This window comes from Arachis hypogaea, chromosome 20 (assembly GCF_003086295.3).
Source record: "Arachis hypogaea cultivar Tifrunner chromosome 20, arahy.Tifrunner.gnm2.J5K5, whole genome shotgun sequence".
NCBI lineage: Eukaryota > Viridiplantae > Streptophyta > Magnoliopsida > Fabales > Fabaceae > Arachis > Arachis hypogaea.
The window spans coordinates 76,994,508-77,014,982 of NC_092055.1; the positions used below are offsets into that span (position 1 = coordinate 76,994,508).

General features: G+C 37.6%; 2 non-coding genes across 2 annotated transcripts; both read right to left on the minus strand.

Moving 5' to 3' along the window:
• Window positions 1-11,550: 11,550 nt before the first annotated feature.
• LOC112787747 (small nucleolar RNA R71) lies at window positions 11,551-11,658 on the minus strand. The gene has a single exon (XR_003195141.1). It is a non-coding gene; the product is annotated as a small nucleolar RNA R71 (small nucleolar RNA).
• A 6,467-nt stretch (window positions 11,659-18,125) lies between these two features.
• Window positions 18,126-18,233, minus strand: LOC112787026 (small nucleolar RNA R71). The gene has a single exon (XR_003194464.1). It is a non-coding gene; the product is annotated as a small nucleolar RNA R71 (small nucleolar RNA).
• Between the last annotated feature and the right edge of the window lie 2,242 nt (window positions 18,234-20,475).

The window sequence follows — 20,475 nt, forward strand, 5'->3', positions numbered from 1 at the left end:
AGCAGTCATGGCTGTCCTCATCTGGTGTATCTTGACAGAGCAACCCCTCAACCTGCCCCGACACATCCAGAATGCCATGGGACATGTACAGATAGCGGGTAACCTGCCTTTCTCTGCTTTGGTTTTAGATTTAGTCTCTGCAGCAGGTGATGAGAAAATAATTTATACCCTTTTTGGTATTTTTTTACATAGTTTTTAGTATATTTTAATTACTTTTTATTATATTTTTATTAGTTTTTATTCAAAAATCACATTTCTAGACTTTACTATGAGTTTGTGTGTTTTTCTGTAATTTTAGGTATTTTCTGGCTGAAATTGAGGGACCTGAGCAAAAATCTGATTCAGAGGCTGAAAAAGGACTGCAAATGCTGTTGGATTCTGACCTCCCTGAACTCGAAGTAGATTTTCTGGAGCTACAGAAAACCCATTGGCGAACTCTTAATTGCGTTAGAAAGTAGACATCCTGGGCTTTCCAGCAATATATAATAGTCCATACTTTGTCCGAGATTTGATGGCCCACACTGGCGTTCAAAGTCAACCTAAAATTTTTGGCGTAAAACGCCCAAACTGGCACCAGAATTGGAGTTAAATGCCCAAACTGGCACCAAAGCTGGTGTTTAATTCCAGGAACAGCCTATGCACGAAAAAGCCTCAATGCTCAGCCCAAGCACACACCAAGTGGGCTTCGGAAGTGGATTTCTGGATTATTTACTTATTTCTGTAAACCCTAGGTTACTAATTCATTATAAATAGGACCTTTTACTATTGTATTTTCATCTTTTAATCATGTTTTGATGATTGAACCCTCTTTGGGAGGCTGGCCATTCGGCCATGCCTAGACCCTCTTTTCACTTATTTATTTTCTACGGTGGAGTTTCTACACCCCATAGATTAAGGTGTGGAGCTCTGCTGTTCTTCATGAATTAATGCAATTACTACTGTTCTTCTATTCAATTCACGCCTACTTCTTATTCTAAGATATTCACTCGCACTTCAACCCGATGAATGTGATGATATGTGACACTCATCATCATTCTCACTTATGAACGCATGCCTGACAAACACTTCCGTTCTATCTGCAATAGCTTGAGTGTACATCTCTTAGCCTCCTGGTTCACGACGCATGGTTGTCTCTCCTGACAACAGAACCTTCCATTCCGTGAGATCAGAGTCTTTGTGGTATAGGCTAGAATTAATTGGCAGCATTCTTGAGATCTGAAAAGTCTAAACCTTGTCTGTGGTATTCTGAGTAGGATCTAGGAAGGGATGACTGTGACGAGCTTCAAACCTACGAATGTGGGGCGCAAGTGACAGTGCGCAAAAGGACAATGGTGCTATTCCGATGCTAGCAGAACCGACAGATGATTAGCCGTGCGGTGACAGCGCATATGGATTTATTTTCATCCGAGAGGATCATACAGCATGCCATGGAAGGAGGTAACGCATGGTTGGAAGAAAGAAATAGGAAAGCATAGGTTCTGAAGTAACAAAGCATCTCCAGACGCTTATCTAAAATTCACACCAGTGAATTACATAAGTATCTCTATCTTATTTTATATTTTAATTATCAAAACCCCATAACCATTTGAATTTGCCTGACTGAGATTTACAAGGATGACTATAGCTTGCTTCAAGCCAACAATCTCTGTGGGATCGACCCTTACTCACGTAAGGTTTATTACTTGGACGACCCAGTGCACTTGCTGGTTAGTTGTGCGGAATTGTGAAAAAGAATTGAGATTACGATTGTGCGTACCACGTTGTTGGCTCCAATGAGATCACAATTCCGTGCACCAAGTTTTTGGCGCCATTGCCGGTAATTGTTCGAGTTTGGACAACTGACGGTTCATCTTGTTGCTCAGATTAGGTAATTTTATTTTAATTTTAAAGCTTTTTATTTTCAAAAAAAAATTAAAGTATTCTATGTTCTTCAAAATTTTTAAGAATGAATTCTAGAGTTTCATGAGATATGTTGAATCCTGGCTGGCTGTTAAACCATGTCTAATCTTTTGGACTGAGGTTTCACTTATCCTTAGAAGAGCTTCTTTGACTTTCTCAGCAATTTAGCTGTTGTATGTAATGTTTTGCTGAAGCTTGGCTAGCCATGTCTAATCTTTTTAGACTGAAGCTTTAGACTAACATTGCATGATTCCTGGAATTCATATTAAAAATTTTGAATTTCTTATTTCTCTTTTTCCAAACAATTTTCGAAAAAATACAAAAAATTTTTATAAAATCATAAAAACCAAAAATTTTATGTTTCTTGTTTGAATCTAGTGTCAATTTTTAAGTTTGGTGTCAATTGTATTTTTCTAATTTTCGAAAATTACATGCATTGAGTTCTTCATTGATCTTCAAGTTATTCTTGATGATTTTATTGGGTCTGATCTTTAAATTCTCTTGTTTTGTGTCTTTTGCTATTTCTCATGTGCATTCTCAATTTATTAGTGTCTCTAATATGACAATTTCTAAGTTTGGTGTCTTGCATGTCTTTCTTTTCTTAAAAAAATAATATGATTGTTCATATTGACATTCAACGTGTTCTTGCATGCATTGTTTAAACAAATTTTGTTGTTGTTCTCTCTCATCATTAAAAATTTAAACAAATTTTTTTTTCAAAATTATGTCTTTTCAAGTCAATAATACAGAGAATTGAAGATTCAGAACATTCAGTAGAGGAATTACAGATAAAAAGCTGGGCGTTCAAAACGCCCAGTGAGGAAGGAAATTTTGCGTTTAAACGCCAGCCAGGGTAACTAGCTGGGTGTTTAACGCCCAAGGAGGTAGTATTTTGGGCGTTAAAAGCCAGAATGGATGCCATTCTGGGCGTTTAACGCCAGGACAACACAAGGGAGGTAAGTTAGTTTTTAATTCAAATCTTTTTCAAATCTTCATAATTTTTCAAAATCAACTTTTTTTTCAAATCATATCTTTTTCAAAATCAAATATTTTTCTGTAACGACCCAATTTATGGTACGTCATGATCATACTAGAAACTGAGCGCTACCAACTTGTCTTCCTAATTATTATCTATTATTTATCATATGAGCCTGATTTGTTGTTAAAAACGTAGTTAATTTGTGAGGTACTTTTTTTTAAAAAAATGTTTGGATTAACAAACAGTATCATTCATAATCAATTCACAACTGATAATATATAATACAATTATAAACAACCACACATAACTACATCACAAGTAGTTGACAATATTCAGTGATCCAGCCTTTATTAGAGTATAGACTTTTAGTTAGAACACCCCTAGATATAGCTAAATAATTACTATATACATATATATACATACAATATCCCAGGTCCTGACCTGTTCAAGAAGTCCCTAAGCTGGCACCCAGGCTAACCTAGACTCTATACTCACCTAGTCCCTCTAAACTACTAAAGCGAGGGAAAGTACGTTCTATGTCTTCAAAACTCAAGTCAGGTGGAAAGTCATCAAAAGGTGGAAGGTCGTCTACTACTCCTCTGCACGATCATATGTTATCAAAGAGCGTCTCTCAAGTACTTCATCGAGTGGCCACATAACAGCAACATCGTACGGAGGACTTAGGTTAAAGTTTGTAGATAAGCAGGGTGCAAATGTTGGCTGGCCTCACAGTATATACATATAAACAGGTAACGGAGTTCACTCTAGACTCAGAAGACTACCTAGAGCGGAATCCACTTTGCAGAACAGTCATCAGCAAACTACGGAAGGGTACTGATGCTTCCATCTGAAGGGGGAAGGGAGAGAGAAGGGGTAAGAACTGGGGAGTTCTTAGTAGGGCCGGGGTTATTAGTTACGTTCATTAATTCTGTGTTATTTAGCAGATAAATAGCAGAATACTGAGAAGCAGTGAACAGAAGAAGCAGAAAACTAGAGAAAACAGAGAAAATAGAAAGCCAAACAAAAACAAGAGAATACAAGAAAATAAAACACAGACACAGTGAATAGAATACAAACAAAGAAATCATACATTCAAACAACAACCATAACAGAGTAAATGCGCAACCAAATATGATGCATGTCTGTCCTATGCAGGCCATGAGCTCACGTGTCAGTTTACACCCTGCAGCCCGACGTTACCCCGGAACTAGTCCTAGATATGGCTTATTCTCTGTAGGTGAACTTCGGCCTACAGAAATAGCACTCCCGTAAGTGAACTTCGGCTTACAGGAATGGTCTAAACACAACACAACAACTTTTTGTAGGTGAACTTCGGCCTACAGAAATAACACCTCTGTAAGTGAACTTCGGCTTATAGAAAAGTCTAATTACAGCACAACAACTCTCTGTAGGTGAACTTCGGCCTACAGGAGCAACACCCTAAGATACACAATTGATATTTACTGCAGGTGAACTTCGGCCTACAGGAATAACAACTTACTGTAGGTGAACTTGGGCCTACAGGACCTCTAGGGCCAATAGAAAAGCATCAGATGAACATATAATAGAATATCATGCCACAAGGCTTAACTCTTTATTTTTATACTCTTCTCCTCTATTCTCTTTGTTATATTACTCTTTTCTCATTATCATCATTCAATATCATTCTAATTATTCATCATCACTTTCACATTCTTATGCAGTACTTCTTTCTTTCTCTATTCAATCATACTATACAAACTTTATATCTTTCACTTTCACAATATCTTGGCTCAAACCATTTCTCTTTATCATATTACTCTTTTCACTTTTTCTTTTTACTCTGCTTTGATTACTCTTTTCTCTATATCTCTTTACTTTTCTCTGGTTACTCCATTCTCTGTGTTTTCTTTACTTTGCTTTGATTTCTCTGCTTAACGTATGTATTTAAAGCTTATGTAAATTTCGGTATGAATAGTTAGCCTGTCCCAAGTATAGGTTCATTAAGTCTATACTGAAACAGTTTAACTTTTCATATAATACCTAACCCTAGTCGCAACTCAAGGACTAACTATGTTGCCCTAGTTTGTTCACTAGTTTCTGTCTGTTTTTCTGTCATTAAAACTTTACAGAATTTTCTTTGGTTTTTATCTTTTCTTTAACTTTTTATATTTTCTTTATATTTGCCTCACTATCATGTTATTACCAATCCCTAAGTGTTTTATGAAGGTAATTATGAGATTCTGCCCTTAAAGTTGTCTTTCTAAAGCTTTTACAGAAAACTGCCTTTTCCACTTTATTTTATTATTTTTATTAAAATATTATTTTTAATTAAATATTATTATTTAATATTTTATTACTAAATTTTCGAAAATTACCTTGCCTTTACCTTTTAACCTTTAAAATTAACTTTTTACCACCCGTAACTTTTAATATTTCTACTTTAACCACCCTAACTTTCAGAAATTACCAAATAACTCCTCAAACACCAAAATAATTACTTCCTTGCCCTTTTATGAATAAAAAAGGTGTTCTTCATTGTTCTTCACCACACTCAAAGTGTTCTTCATGTTCTTCATAAATTCTTCAGATTCTTTCTCTGTTTTTACCTGTTTTTCAGTCTTTTCAGCAACCGATTTTTACTATAATTCATAATAAATTAGCAGCCACTAAAACCCCATCTTTTCTACAAGATTTCAACACAAATTGAACCTCAATTTAAGCTTAGGGTTTCGTTTTTCCAGCTGCCCCAAGAACATGAACTTTAAAGCTTGAATTTCATCAAATTTCATCAAAATTTCACCAAATTTTCACCAAGAATCAATCATATAAGCAACCAATTTTTAGCACAGCCAATTTATACAACATTCACACAACTCAAACACAAATAATCAAGATTAATTTCGTGACACCCTACCTTGATTTGCTGCTCCAAATCCGGTTACTCTTTAAAGTGTTCTTAAAGCACTTTTTCCTCCTAAAACACATCAAGAACAACTTTAAATCCACAAACTCTCAACTGACCAAATCTCCCTCAGCACGTTAGGAAGAGATAACTCACCTTAGACTTGCTGAAAATTAATGTTTCTTGGCCCTCAAGTCAAGTTAAGCATGATTCCTAAGGAAAAACATCAAGAAAACACATATTTTGCATGGTTTTCCTTGAAAACCGAATTGAAGAGGGAGGGAGACAGCCATCTAACCTTATTTCCAGCCTTTATAAGTCACATGGTTATGTAGAGGAAGAAGAGAGGATCATTTTGGTGAAATCAGAGTTTTGATTTGAGTTTTAGTTCAGAAGAAATCAAGCTTTGAAGATTAAGTGTTCATGAAAGTTTCTCTCTTTTCTCTCTTGTTATTTTCGGCCAAAATGAAGAAATGAGACAGCCTTGGAGGTCTTGGGGGTGTAGGGTGAGTTGTGAATTGTTGGCTTGGAGGTGGATTAAAATAATATTCAAATATCTCTGGTGTACAACTACTAAAACTAGGTGTATCGGAACACTCGTAAAAACATCTCTAAAAATTATTTTCTGAGCTACTAGCATAAATGACACTAGTAACATATTTATTATGAGAATAAAACATGTATAATGAGGCCTTAGCATTGCTAAAGTCATCAGAGAGTGCCGGTGCTATGCTGCACCAGTAAATTGTGAACCCGGTTAAACCGATTTCCTGTTTTTAACTAAAACAAACCAGGTAACCTTATAATATTATTCAAGAAGCTTCTAATACTAATATAATGATAATATTATACTATTATCTCTCTCCTCTCATGAATCGAGTCCGGTTCGTCAAACAGAGACTATTTACGAAAATCAGAATCAAAACTGCCAACCGATACGGTTCAAAAACTAGGTTCTTCGTGACCGCGTTATCGAGCTTGCCTCGGAAAAGGTTCTAGCTTAAGGATGACATAATGACAATGAGGATCGAGATACTTGTTGATACAGAAGAGGTATTCCCTTTACTAATTAATGATTTAATTCAAAAAAATTTTAAGTTGTTACTTGCCTATTAAGAAAGGATAAAACATTAAATTCTAGAATCATATCTTTTAATTTCTTGTTAGTCAAGCAATCAACTTTAATTTCAAAAATCAAATATTTTTAATTTCCAATTCAAATCCTTTTCAAAATAACTTTTCAATCATATCTTTTTCAAATTTTAATGTCAAAATCTCTTTCTAACTTCTTATCTTTTTAAAATTTGATTTTTAAATCTTTTTCAATTAACTACTTAACTTTTTGTTTGATTTTAAAAGTTTTTTATTTCAATCATATCTTTTTCAAAACCACCTAACTACTTTTCTCTCTCCAATTTTCGAAAATTTTTCCCCTTCCTCACCTTCTTCTATTTAAGGACTAACACTCCTCCTCAATTAGCAATTCGGACTCTCTCTCCTTCTTCAGATGTTCGAATTCTTATCTATCTACCTCATCCCTCTATTCCTATTTTCCTCTGACACCTCAAGGAATCTCTATACTGTGACATAGAGGATTCCATACTTTCTTGTTCTCTTCTCTTTCTTATGAGCAGGAACAAGGACAAAGGCATTCTTGTTGAAGCTGATCCTGAACCTGAAAGGACCTTGAAGAGGAAGCTAAGAGAAGCTAAAGCACAACTCTCTGGAGAGGACCTAACAGAAATTTTCGAAAAGGAAGAAGACATGGCAGCCGAAAATAACAACAATGCCAACAATGCAAGGAAGATGCTTGGTGACTTTATTGCACCCTCTTCTGACTTCTGTGGAAGGAGCATTTCAATTCCTGCAATTGGAGCAAACAACTTTGAGCTTAAGCCTCAATTAGTTTCTCTAAATTCTAATGCAGCAGAATTGCAAGTATCATGGACTTCCATTGGAAGATCCTCATCAGTTTTTAGCTAAATTCTTGCAAATCTGTGACACTGTTAAGACCCATGGTGTTGACCTTGAGGTCTACAGACTTATGCTTTTCCCATTTGCTGTAAGAGACAGAGCTAGGACATGGTTGGACTCATGATGAGCGGATAATTTATACGCTTTTTGGCAGTGTTTTTACATAGTTTTTAGTATGATTTAGTTAGTTTTTAGTATATTTTTATTAGTTTTTAAATAAAAATCACATTTCTGGACTTTACTATGAGTTTGTATGTTTTTCTGTGATTTCAGGTATTTTCTGGCTGAAATTGAGGGACTTGAGCAAAAATCAGATTCAGAGGCTGAAGAAGGACTGCAGATGCTGTTGGATTCTGACCTCCCTGCACTCAAAATGGATTTTCTAAAGCTACAAGAGTCCAAATGGCACGCTCCCAATCGCGTTGGAAAGTAGACATCCAGGGCTTTCCAGAAATATATAATAGTCCATACTTTGCCCGAGTTTAGACGACGCAAACTGGCGTTCAACGCCAGCTTTCTGCCCTATTCTGGAGTTAAACGCCAGAAACAGGTTGCAAAGCAGAGTTAAATGCCAAAAATAGGTTACAAACTGGCGTTTAGCTCCAAGGAAGACCTCTACACATGAAAGCTTCAATGCTCAGCCCAAGCACACACCAAGTGGGCCCGGAAGTGGATTTCTGCATCTTTTACTCATTTCTGTAAACCCTAGTTAATAGTTTAGTATAAATACTACTTTTAGTGATTTATTTCACATTTTTGGAATGTTTTTCCTTAGACTTGGAGGCTGGCCTCACGGCCATGCCTGGACCATTATCACTTATGTATTTTCAATGGTAGAGTTTCTACACACCATAGATTAAGGTGTGGAGCTCTGCTGTTCCTCATGAATTAATGCAAAGTACATTTGTTTTTCTATTCAACTCAAGCCTATTTCTTCTTTAAGATATTCATTCGCACACAAGAACATGATGAATGTGATGATTATGTGACGCTCATCATCATTCTCACTTATGAACGCGTGCCTGACAAACACTTCTGTTCGACATGCAAACAAGCTTGAATGTATATCTCTTAGCTTCCTGATCGTGAGATCAGAGTCTTCGTGGTATAGGCTAGAAATATTGGCAGCCGTTCTTGAGATCCGGAAAGTCTAAACCTTGTCTGTGGTATTCCGAGTAGGATATGTGAAGGGATGGCTGTGACGAGCTTCAAACTCGCGAGTGCTGGGCGTAGTGACAGATGCAAAAGGATTACTGAATCCTGTTCCATTATGATCAAGAACCGACAGATGATTAGCCGTGCGGTGACAGCGCATTTTGGACCAGTTTCACTGAGAGGACGGGATGTAGCCATTGACAACGGTGATGCCCTACATAAAGCTTGCCATGGAAAGGAGTAGGAATGATTGGATGAAGACAGCAGGAAAGCAGAGATTCAGAAGGAACAAAAGCATCTCTATATGCTTATCTGAAGTTCTCACCAACGAATTACATAAGTATCTCTATCCTGTTTTATATTTTAATTATATTTTAATTATCAAATATCCATAACCATATGAATCTGCTTGACCGAGATTTGCAAGATGACCATAGCTTGCTTCAAGCCGACAATCTCTGTGGGATCGACCCTTACTCACGTAAGGTTTATTACTTGGACGACCCAGTGCACTTGCTGGTTAGTTGTTCGAAGTTGTGACAAAGAACTAAAATTATGAACGTGCGTATTAAGTTTTTGACACCGTTACCAAGGAATGAACGATCACGATTTCGTGCACCATGTTTTTGGCGCCGTTGTCGGGGATTGTTCGAGTTTGGACAACTGACGGTTCATCTTGTTGCTCAGATTAGGTAATTTTATTTTAATTTTAAGCTTTTTATTTCTTATTTTCAAAAAATACAAAAAAAAATTTCTTCTTTTTCGTTCTTCCCAAAATAATTTTCGAAAAAAAAATACCAAAAAAATTTTTAATAAAATCATAAAACCAAAAATAATTTTGTGTTTCTTGTTTGAGTCTTGTGTCAAATTGTAAGTTTGGTGTTAATTGCATATTTTTCAAACCTTCTTGCATTTTTCGAAAATTCATGCATGTGTTCTTCATGACCTTCAAGTTGTTCTTGATGAATTTCTTTGTTTGATCTTTAAATCTTTCTTGTTGGTGTCTTTTCTTGTTTTTCATGTGCATTTTCAAATTGTTAGTGTCTAAAGTTTGAAAATTTCTAAGTTTGGTGTCTTGCATGTTCTTCTTTTCTTGAAAATTTTTCAAAAATAAGTTCTTGATGTTCATCATGATCTTCAAAGTGTTCTTGGTGTTCATCTTGACATTCATAGTGTTCTTGCATGCATCATTTGTTTTGATCCAAAATTTTCATGCATTGAGTCTTTTTGATGTTTTTCTCTCTCATCATTAAAATTCAAAAAAAAAAAATCTTTTCCTTATTCACTAATAAATTTTCAAAAATTTGAGTTGACTTTTTCAAAACTTTTTAAAATTTAATTGTTTCTTATGAGTCAAGTCAAATTTTCAATTTAAAAATTCTATCCTTTTCAAATCTTTTTCAAAAATAAAATCTTTTTCATTTTTCTTTCATATTTTCGAAAATTTCAAATTGATTTCCAAAATCTTTTTCTTATTCTTACTTCATATTTTCAAAAATCTCACTAACATTTAATGTTTTAATTCAAAAATTTTTCAAGTTGTTACTTGCCTATTAAGAAAAGTTTCAATCTTTAAATTTTAAAATCATATCTTTTAGTTTCTTGTTAGTCAAGTAATCAACTTTAATTTCAAAATCAAATCTTTTTAAATTTCTTTGTCAAATCTTTTTCAAAATGATTTTCAATCATATCTTTTTCAAAAATCAATTTCAAAATCTTTTCTAACTTCTTATCTTTTCAAAATTGATTTTCAAATCTTTTTCAATTAACTACTTGACTTTTTGTTTGATTTTAAAAGTTTTCTATTTCAATTACATCTTTTTCAAAACCAACTAACTACTTTTCTCTCTCCAATTTTCGAAAACCACTAACCTCTTTTTCAAAATTCTTTTTAATTAACTAATTGTTTTAAATTTTAATTTTATTTTAATTCTCCTTTTAATTTTCGAATACTAACCAATAATTAAAATAAAAACAAAAATATTTTCCTTTTATTTTAATTTAATTTCTTATTTTTCTCTTCTCCTTCTTCTATTCTTCTCTTCTTCTACTCACATAAAGGAATCTCTATGCTGTGACATAGAGGATTCCTCTTCTTTTCTGTTCTCTTCTTTTTCATATGAGTAGGAACAAGGATAAGAACATTCTTGTTGAAGCTGATCCTGAACCTGAAAGAACTCTGAAGAGGAAGCTAAGGGAAGCTAAAGCACAACTCTTTAGAGAAAATCTGACAGAAATTTTCGAAAAAGAAGGAGACATGGCCAAAAATAATAACAATGGTGAAGATGCAAGGAAGATGCTTGGTGACTTTACTGCACCAAATTCCAACTTACATGGAAGAAGCATCTCAATCCCTGCAATTGGAGCAAACAATTTTGAGCTAAAGCCTCAATTAGTTTCTCTGATGCAACAGAACTACAAGTTTCATGGACTTCCATCAGAAGATCCTTTTCAGTTCTTAACTGAATTCTTGCAGATCTTTGATACTGTTAAGACCAATGGGGTTGATCCCGAGGTCTACAGGCTTATACTTTTCCCGTTTGCTGTAAGAGACAGAGCTAGAATATGGTTGGACTCTCAACCTAAAGATAGCCTGAACTCTTGGGATAAGCTGGTCACGACTTTCGTAGCCAAGTTCTTTCCTCCTCAAAAGCTTAGCAAACTTAGAGTGGATGTTCAAACCTTCAGACAAAAAGAAGGTGAATCCCTCTATGAAGCTTGGGAGAGATACAAGCAACTAACCAAAAAGTGTCCTTCTGACATGCTTTCAGAATGGACCATCCTGGATATATTCTATGATGGTCTGTCTGAATTATCAAAGATGTCATTAGACCATTCTACAGGTGGATCCATTCACCTAAAGAAAATGCCTGCAGAAGCTCAGGAACTCATTGACATGGATGCAAATAACCAGTTCATGTACACTTCTGAAAGGAATCCTGTGAGTAATGGGATGCCTCAGAGGAAGGGAGTTCTTGAAATTGATGCTTTGAATGCCATATTGGCTCAGAACAAAATATTGACTCAGCAAGTCAATATGATTTCTCAGAGTCTGAATGGATTGCAAGCTGCATCCAACAGTACTAAAGAGGCTTCTTTTGAAGAAGAAGCTTATGATCCTGAGAACCCTGCAATAGCAGAGGTGAATTACATGGGTGAACCCTATGGAAACACCTACAATCCCTCATGGAAAAATCATCCAAATTTCTCATTGAAAGATCAACAAAAGCCTCAACAAGGCTTTAATAATGGTGGAAGAAACATGTTTCGCAATAGCAAGCCTTTTCCATCATCCACTCAGCAACAGACAGAGAATTTTGAGCATAATCCATCTAGCTTAGCAAATATAGTCTCTGATCTATCTAAGGCCACTCTAAGTTTCATGAATAAAACAAGGTCCTCCATCAGAAATTTAGAGGCACAAGTGGGCCAGCTGAGTAAAAGAATCACTGAAACTCCTCCTAGTACTCTCCCAAGCAATACAAAAAAGAATCCAAAAAGAGAGTGCAAGGCCACAACCTTACTTGGTGTGGCCGAACCCAGAGAGGAGGAGGAGGACGTGAATCCCAATGAGGAAGACCTCATGGGACATCCTCTGAACACTAAGGGATTCCTCAATGAGTACTTGAAGGAATCTGAGGCTCATACAGAGACCATAGATATTCCATTCAACTTGCTTCTACCCTTCATGAGCTTTGATGAGTATTCATCCTCTGAAGAGGATGAAGACATTACTAAAGAGCAAGTTGCTAAGTACCTTGGTGCAATCATGAAGCTGAATGCCAAATTATTTGGTAATGAGACTTGGGGAGATGAACCTCCCTTGCTCACCAATGAACTAAATGCATTGGATACGCAGAAATTACCTCAAAAGAAATAGGATCCTGGTAAATTCCTAATTTCCTGTAACATAGGCACCATGACCTTTGAGAAGGCTCTGTGTGACCTGGGGTCAGGCATTTACCTTATGCCACTCTCTGTAATGGAGAAACTTGGGATCTTTTAGGTGCAAGCTGCCAGAATCTCATTAGAGATGGCAGACAACTTAAGAAAATAGGCTTATGGACTAGTAGAGGACGTGTTAGTAAAGGTTGAAGGCCTTTACATCCCTGCTGATTTCATAATCCTAGACACTGGGAAGGATGAGGATGAATCCATCATCCTTGGAAGACCCTTCCTAGCCACAGCAAGAGCTGTGATTGATGTGGACAGAGGAGAGTTGGTCCTTCAACTGAATGAGGACTACCTTGTATTTAAGACTTAAGGATCTCCTTCTGTAACCATGGAGAGGAAGCATGAAAAGCTTCTCTCACTGCAGAGTCAACCAAAGCCCCCACAGTCAAACTCTAAGTTTGGTGTTGGGAGGGCACAACCAAACTCTAAGTTTGGTGTTGAACCCCCACATTCAAACTCTAAGTTTGGTGTTGGGAGGTTCCAACAATGCTCTGAACATCTGTGAGGCTCCATGAGAGCTCACTGTCATGCTATTGACATTAAAGAAGCGCTTGTTGGGAGGCAACCCAATGTTATTTAATTATATCTATTTTATTTTTATTGTTATTTCGTGTTTTATTAGGTTGATGATCATGTGAAGTCACAAGAACAACTAAAAAATTAAAAACAGAATCAAAAATAGCAGAAGAAATAGCACACCATGGAAGAAGAGCACTCTAGCATTTAAACGCCAGAAACAAGCATCTGTCTGGTGGTTAACGCCAGAAACAAGCATCAACCTGGCGTTAAACACCTGAAATAGGCTACATTTGGGCGTTTAACGCCAAAAACAGGCAGCAGTCTGGCGTTAAACACCAGTATTCCATACAAAGGGCATTTTACACGCCTAATTGGAGCAGGGATGTTAAGTCCTTGACCCCACTGGATCTGTGGACCCACAGGATCCCCACCTATCCTAATTCTCTCTCTTCACACCTTTTCATAACCCTCTTCCCCAAATACCCTTCACCAATCACCTCAATCACTCTTCCCCATAAACCCCACCTACCTCCAAAATTCAAATTCTTTTCCCTCCCAAACCCAACCCTAATGGGTGATCCCTAAAGCCCCCCACTCCTATATAAACCCCTTATTCCTTCTTCATTTTCACCCAACACAACCCTTTCTTCTTCCCCTTGGCCGAATACACACCCCTCTCCCTCTCCTCCATTTTTCTTCTTCTTCTCCTTCTTTCTTTCTTTTTTTGCTCGGGGACGAGCAAACATTTTAAGTTTGGTGTGGAAAAAGCATTGCTTTTTGTTTTTCCATAACCATTAATGGCACCTAAGGCCAGAGAAACCTCAGGAAAGAGGAAAGGGAAGGCAATTGCTTCCACCTCTGAGTCATGGGAGATGGAGAGATTCATCTCAAAGGTCCATCAAGACCGCTTCAATGAAGTTGTGGCCAAGAAGAAAGTGATCCCTGAGGTCCCTTTCAAGCTCAAAAAGAGCAAATATCCGGAGATCCGACAAGAGATTAGAAGAAGAGGATGGGAAGTTCTCTCTAATCCTATTCAACAAGTCAGGATCTTAATGGTTCAAGAGTTATATGCAAATGCATGGATCACTAGGAACCATGATCAAAGTGTGAACCCGAATCCAAAGAATTGGCTTACCATGGTTCGCGGGAAATACTTAGATTTCAGTTCGGAAAATGTAAGGTTGGCGTTCAACTTGCCAATGATGCAAGAAAACGCACGCCCTTACACTAGAAGGGTCAACTTTGATCAAAGGTTGGACCAAGTCCTTATGGACATATGTGTGGAAGGAGCTCAATTGAAAGTTGACTCAAGAGGCAAGCCGGTTCAATTGAGAAGACTAGACCTTAAGCCTGTAGCTAGAGGATGGTTGGAGTTCATTCAACGCTCAATCATTCCTACTAGCAACCGGTCTGAGGTTACTATTGACCGGGCCATCATGATCCATAGTATCATGATTGGAGAGGAAGTGGAAGTTCATGAGATTATACCTCAAGAACTCTACAAGGTGGCTGACAAGTCTTCCACTTTGGCAAGGTTAGCCTTTCCTCACCTCATTTTCCACCTCTACAATTCGGCTGGAATTGACATAGAGGGAGACATCCTCATTGTTGAGGACAAGCCCATCACTAAGAAAAGGATGGAACAAACAAGAGATCATGGACCTCAACAAGAGCATGAGGAAATTTCTCACCATGAAATCCCTGAGATGCCTCAAGGGATGCACTTCCCTCCACAAAACTATTGGGAGCAAATCAACACTTCCCTAGGAGAATTAAGTTTCAACATGGGACAACTAAGAATAGAGCACCAAGAGCACTCTATCATCCTCCATGAGATTAGAGAAGATCAAAGAGCTATGAGGGAGGAGCAACAAAGACAAGAAAGAGACATAGAGAAGCTCAAGAGCACCATTGGTTCTTCAAGAAGAGGAAGACGCCACCCTCACTAAGGTGGACCCGTTCCTTAATCTCCTTGTTCTTATTTTCCTGTTTTGTCGTTTACTATGCTTCATGTTTATTTATGTTTGTGTCTTTATTACATGATCATTAGTGTTTAAGTGTCTATGTCTTAAAGCTATGAATGTCCTATGAATCCATCACCTCTCTTAATTGAAAACTGTTCTAAAAACAAAAGAACAAGAAGTACATGGTTTCGAATTCATCCTTGAAACTAGTTTAATTATTTTGATGTGGTGACAATACTTTTTGTTTTCTGAATGAATGCTTGAACAGTGCATATGTCTTTTGATATTGTGGTTTATGAATGTTAAATATGTTGGCTCTTGAAAGAATGATGAAAAAGGAGAAATGTTATTGATAATATGAAAAATCATAAAATTGATTCTTAAAGCAAGAAAAAGCAGTGAATACAAAAGCTTGCAAAAAAAAAAAGAGAAAAGAAAAATGGCGAAAAAAAAGAGAAAGAAAAAGAAAAAACAAGCAGAAAAAGCCAAAAGCTCTTTAAACCAAAAGGCAAGAGCAAAAAGCCAATAGCCCTTAAAACCAAAAGGCAAGGGTAATAAAAAGGATCCAAGGCTTTGAGCATCAGTGGATAGGAGGGCCTAAAGGAATAAAATCCTGGCCTAAGCGGCTAAACCAAGCTGTCCCTAACCATGTGCTTGTGGCGTGAAGGTGTCAATTGAAAACTTGAGACTAAGCGGTTAAAGTCAAGGTCCAAAGCAAAAAAAGAGTGTGCTTAAGAACCCTAGACACCTCTAATTGGGGACTTTAGCAAAGCTGAGTCACAATCTGAAAAGGTTCACCCAGTTATGTGTCTGTGGCATGTATGTATCCGGTGGTAATACTGGAAAATAGAGTGCTTAGGGCGACAGCCAAGACTCATAAAGTAGCTATGTTCAAGAATCAACATATTAAACTAGGAGAATCAATAACACTATCTGAAATCTAAGTTCCTATAGATGCCAATCATTCTGAACTTCAATGGATAAAGTGAGATGCCAAAACTATTCAAGAGGCAAAAAGCTACTAGACCCGCTCATCTGATTGGAGCTAAGTTTCATTGATATTTTGGAATTTATAGTATATTCTCTTCTTTTTATCCTATTTGATTTTCAGTTGCTTGGGGACAAGCAACAATTTAAGTTTGGTGTTGTGATGAGCGGATAATTTATACGCTTTTTGGCAGTGTTTTTACATAGTTTTTAGTATGATTTAGTTAGTTTTTAGTATATTTTTATTAGTTTTTAAATAAAAATCATATTTCTGGCCTTTACTATGAGTTTGTGTGTTTTTTTGTGATTTCAGGTATTTTCTGGCTGAAATTGAGGGACTTGAGCAAAAATCAGATTCAGAGGCTGAAGAAGGACTGCAGATGCTGTTGGATTCTGACCTCCCTGCACTCAAAGTGGATTTTCTGGAGCTACAAGAGTCCAAATGGTGCGCTCTCAATTGTGTTGAAAAGTAGACATCCAGGGCTTTGCAGCAATATATAATAGTTTATACTTTGCCCGAGTTTAGGTGACTCAAACTGGCGTTCAATGTCAGCTTTCTTTCCTATTCTGGAGTTAAAGGCCAGAAACAGGTTGCAAAGCAGAGTTAAACGCCAGAAGTGAATTTCTACATCATTTACTCATTTCTGTAAACCCTAGCTACTAGTTTAGTATAAAAACTACTTTTAGTGATTTATTTCACATCTTTGGAACGTTTTTCCTTAGACCTGGAGGCTGCCCTCACGGCCGTGCCTGGACCATTATCACTTATGTATTTTCAACGGTAGAGTTTCTACACACCATAGATTAAGGTGTGGAGCTCTGCTATTCCTCATGAATTAATGCAAAGTACTATTGTTTTTCTATTCAACTCAAGCCTATTTCTTCTCTAAGATATTCATTCGCACACAAGAACATGATGAATGTGATGATTATGTGACGCTCATTATCATTCTCACATATGAACGCATGCCTGACAAACACTTCCGTTCGACATGCAAACAAGCTTGAATGTATATCTCTTAGCTTCCTGATCGTGAGATCAGAGTCTTCGTGGTATAGGCTAGAAATATTGGTGGCCATTCTTGGGATCCGGAAAGTTTAAACCTTGTCTGTGGTATTCCGAGTAGGATCTGGGAAGGGATGGCTGTGACGAGCTTCAAACTCGCGAGTGCTGGGCGTAGTGATAGACGCAAAAGGATTACTGAATCCTATTTCGGTATGATCGAGAACCGACAGATGATTAGCCATGTGGTGACAGCACATTTTGGACCATTTTCACTGAGAGGACGGGATGTATCCATTGACAACAGTGATGCCCTACATAAAGCTTGCCATGGAAAGGAGTAGGAATGATTGGATGAAGACAGCAGGAAAGCAGAGATTCAGAAGGAACAAAAGCATCTCTATACACTTATCTGAAATTCTCACCAATGAATTACATAAGTATCTCTATGCTGTTTTATATTTTAATTATATTTTAATTATCAAATATCCATAACCATATGAATCTGCCTGACTGAGATTTGCAAGATGACCATAGCTTGTTTCAAGCCGACAATCTCCGTGGGATCGACCCTTACTCACATAAGGTTTAATACTTGGACGACCCAGTGCACTTGCTGGTTAGTTGTGCGAAGTTGTGCCAAAGAACTAAAATTATGAACGTGCGTATTAAGTTTTTGACGCCGTTGCCAAGGAATGAACGATCACGATTTTGCATACCAACTCACAACCTAAAGAAAGCCTGAACTCTTGGGAAAAGCTGGTCAATGCCTTCTTGACAAAGTTCTTTCCGCCTCAAAAATTGAGTAAGCTTAGAGTGGAGGTCTAGACCTTCAGACAGAAGGAAGGTGAATCCCTCTATGAAGCTTGGGAAAGATACAAGCAATTGATCAGAAGGTGTCCTTCTGTCATGCTTTCAGAATGGAGCATCATATGCATATTCATATGATGGTCTGTCTGAACTGTCCAAGATGTCATTGGACAACTCTACTGGTTGCAAATAACCAGTTTATGTATACTTCTGAAAGGAATCCTGTGAATAATGGGACAACTCAGAAGAAAGGAGTTCTTGAGATTGATACTCTGAATGCAATATTAGCTCAGTATAAAATATTGACTCAGCAAGTCAATATGATTTCTCAGAGTCTGATTGGAATGCAAGCTGCATCTAGCAGTAATAAAAAAGCATCTTCTGAAGAAGAAGCTTATGATCCTGAGAACCCTGCAATGGAAGAGGTGAATTACATGGGAGAACCCTATGGAAACACCTATAATCCTTGATGGAGAAATCATCCAAATCTCTCATGGAAGGACCAACTGAAGCCTCAACAGGGCTTCAACAACAATAATGGTGGCGGAAATAGGTTTAGCAATAGCAAACCTTTTCCATCATCTTCTCAGCAACAAATTGAGAACTCTGAGCAGAGTCATTCTGGCCTAGCTACCATAGTCTCTGATCTATCTAAGACCACACTAAGTTTCATGAATGAAACAAGATCCTCAATTAGAAATTTGGAGGCACAAGTGGGTCAGCTGAGTAAGAGAATTACTGAAACTCCTCCTAGCACTCTCTCAAGCAATACAGAAGAAAATCCAAAAAGAGAGTGCAAGGCCATAAATATAACCAACATGGCCGAATGCATGGAGGAGGGAAAGGCAGTGATTTCCAGTAAGGAAGACCTCAATGGACGTCCACTGGCCTCCAAGGAGTTCCCTAATGAGGAACCAAAGGAATCTGAGGCTCATACAGAGACCATAGAGATTCTATTGAACCTACTTCTGCCATTCATGAGCTCTGATGAGTATTCTTCCTCTGAAGATGATGAAGATATTACTGAAGAGCAAGTTGCTAAGTACCTTGGAGCAATCATGAAGCTGAATGCCAAGTTATTTGGTAATGAGACTTGGGAGGATGAACCCCCGTTGTTCACCAATGAACTGAATGACTTGATTAGGCAGACATTACCTCAGAAGAAACTGGATCCTGGAAAGTTCTTAATACCTTGTACCATAGGCACCATGACCTTTGAAAAGGCTCTGTGTGACCTTGGGTCAAGTATAAACCTCATGCCCCTCTCTGTAATAGAGAAACTAGGGATCCTTGAGGTACAAGCTGCTAAAATCTCACTACAGATGGCAGACAATTCAAGGAAACAGGCTTATGGACTTGTAGAGGATGTCTTAGCGAAAGTTGAAGGCTTTTACATCCCTACTGACTTCATAAGCCTGGACACTGGGAATAATAAAGACGAATCCATCATCCTTGGCAGACCCTTCCTAGCCACAGCAAAAGCTGTGATTGATGTTGACAGAGGAGAGTTGGTCCTTCAAGTGAATGAGGACTACCTTGTTTTTAAAGCTAAAGAATCTCCTTCTATACACATGGAGAAAAAGCATGACAAGTTTCTCTCAATGCAGAGTCAAACAGAGCCCCTACATTCAAACTCTAAGTTTGGTGTTGGGAGGCCATCATCATGCTCTGAGTATCTGTGAGGCTCCATGAGAGCCCACTGTCAATATATTGACATTAAAGAAGCGCTTATTGGGAGGCAACCCAATTTTTACTTTTCTATGTTAAATTTCTATTGTTATTTTATGTTTTCCTTAGGTTGATGATCATGTGGAGTCATAAAAACAACTGCAAAAATCAAAGCAAAATCAAAAATAGCATTAAAAATAGCACACTCTGGAGGAGGAGCTTACTGGCGTTTAAACGCCAGTAAGGGTAGCAGAATGGGTGTTAAACGCCCAGTCTGGCACCATTCTAGGCATTTAACGCCAGAAAAGGGCACCAGACTAGCGTTTAACGCCAGAAAACGGAATCAAGCTGGCGTTTAATGCCAGAAAGGGAAGAAAAGCTGGCGTTAAACGCCAGAAATGGGCAGCAACCTGGCATTTAATGCCAGGATTGGCACTCAAAGGGGCGTTTACACGCCAAAATGGTGCAGGGATGAGAAATCCTTGACACCTCAGGATCTGTGGACCCAACAGGATCCCCACCTACCTCAACTCTCTCTCTCTCTTCTTCACACCTTCCCAAAACACCCTTCCTCAAATACCCCTCACCAATCACCTCCACCACTCTTCCCCATAACACCCACCTCACAATTCAAATTGAAATCCTTTCCCTTCCAAACCCAACCCCTAATACACAAACC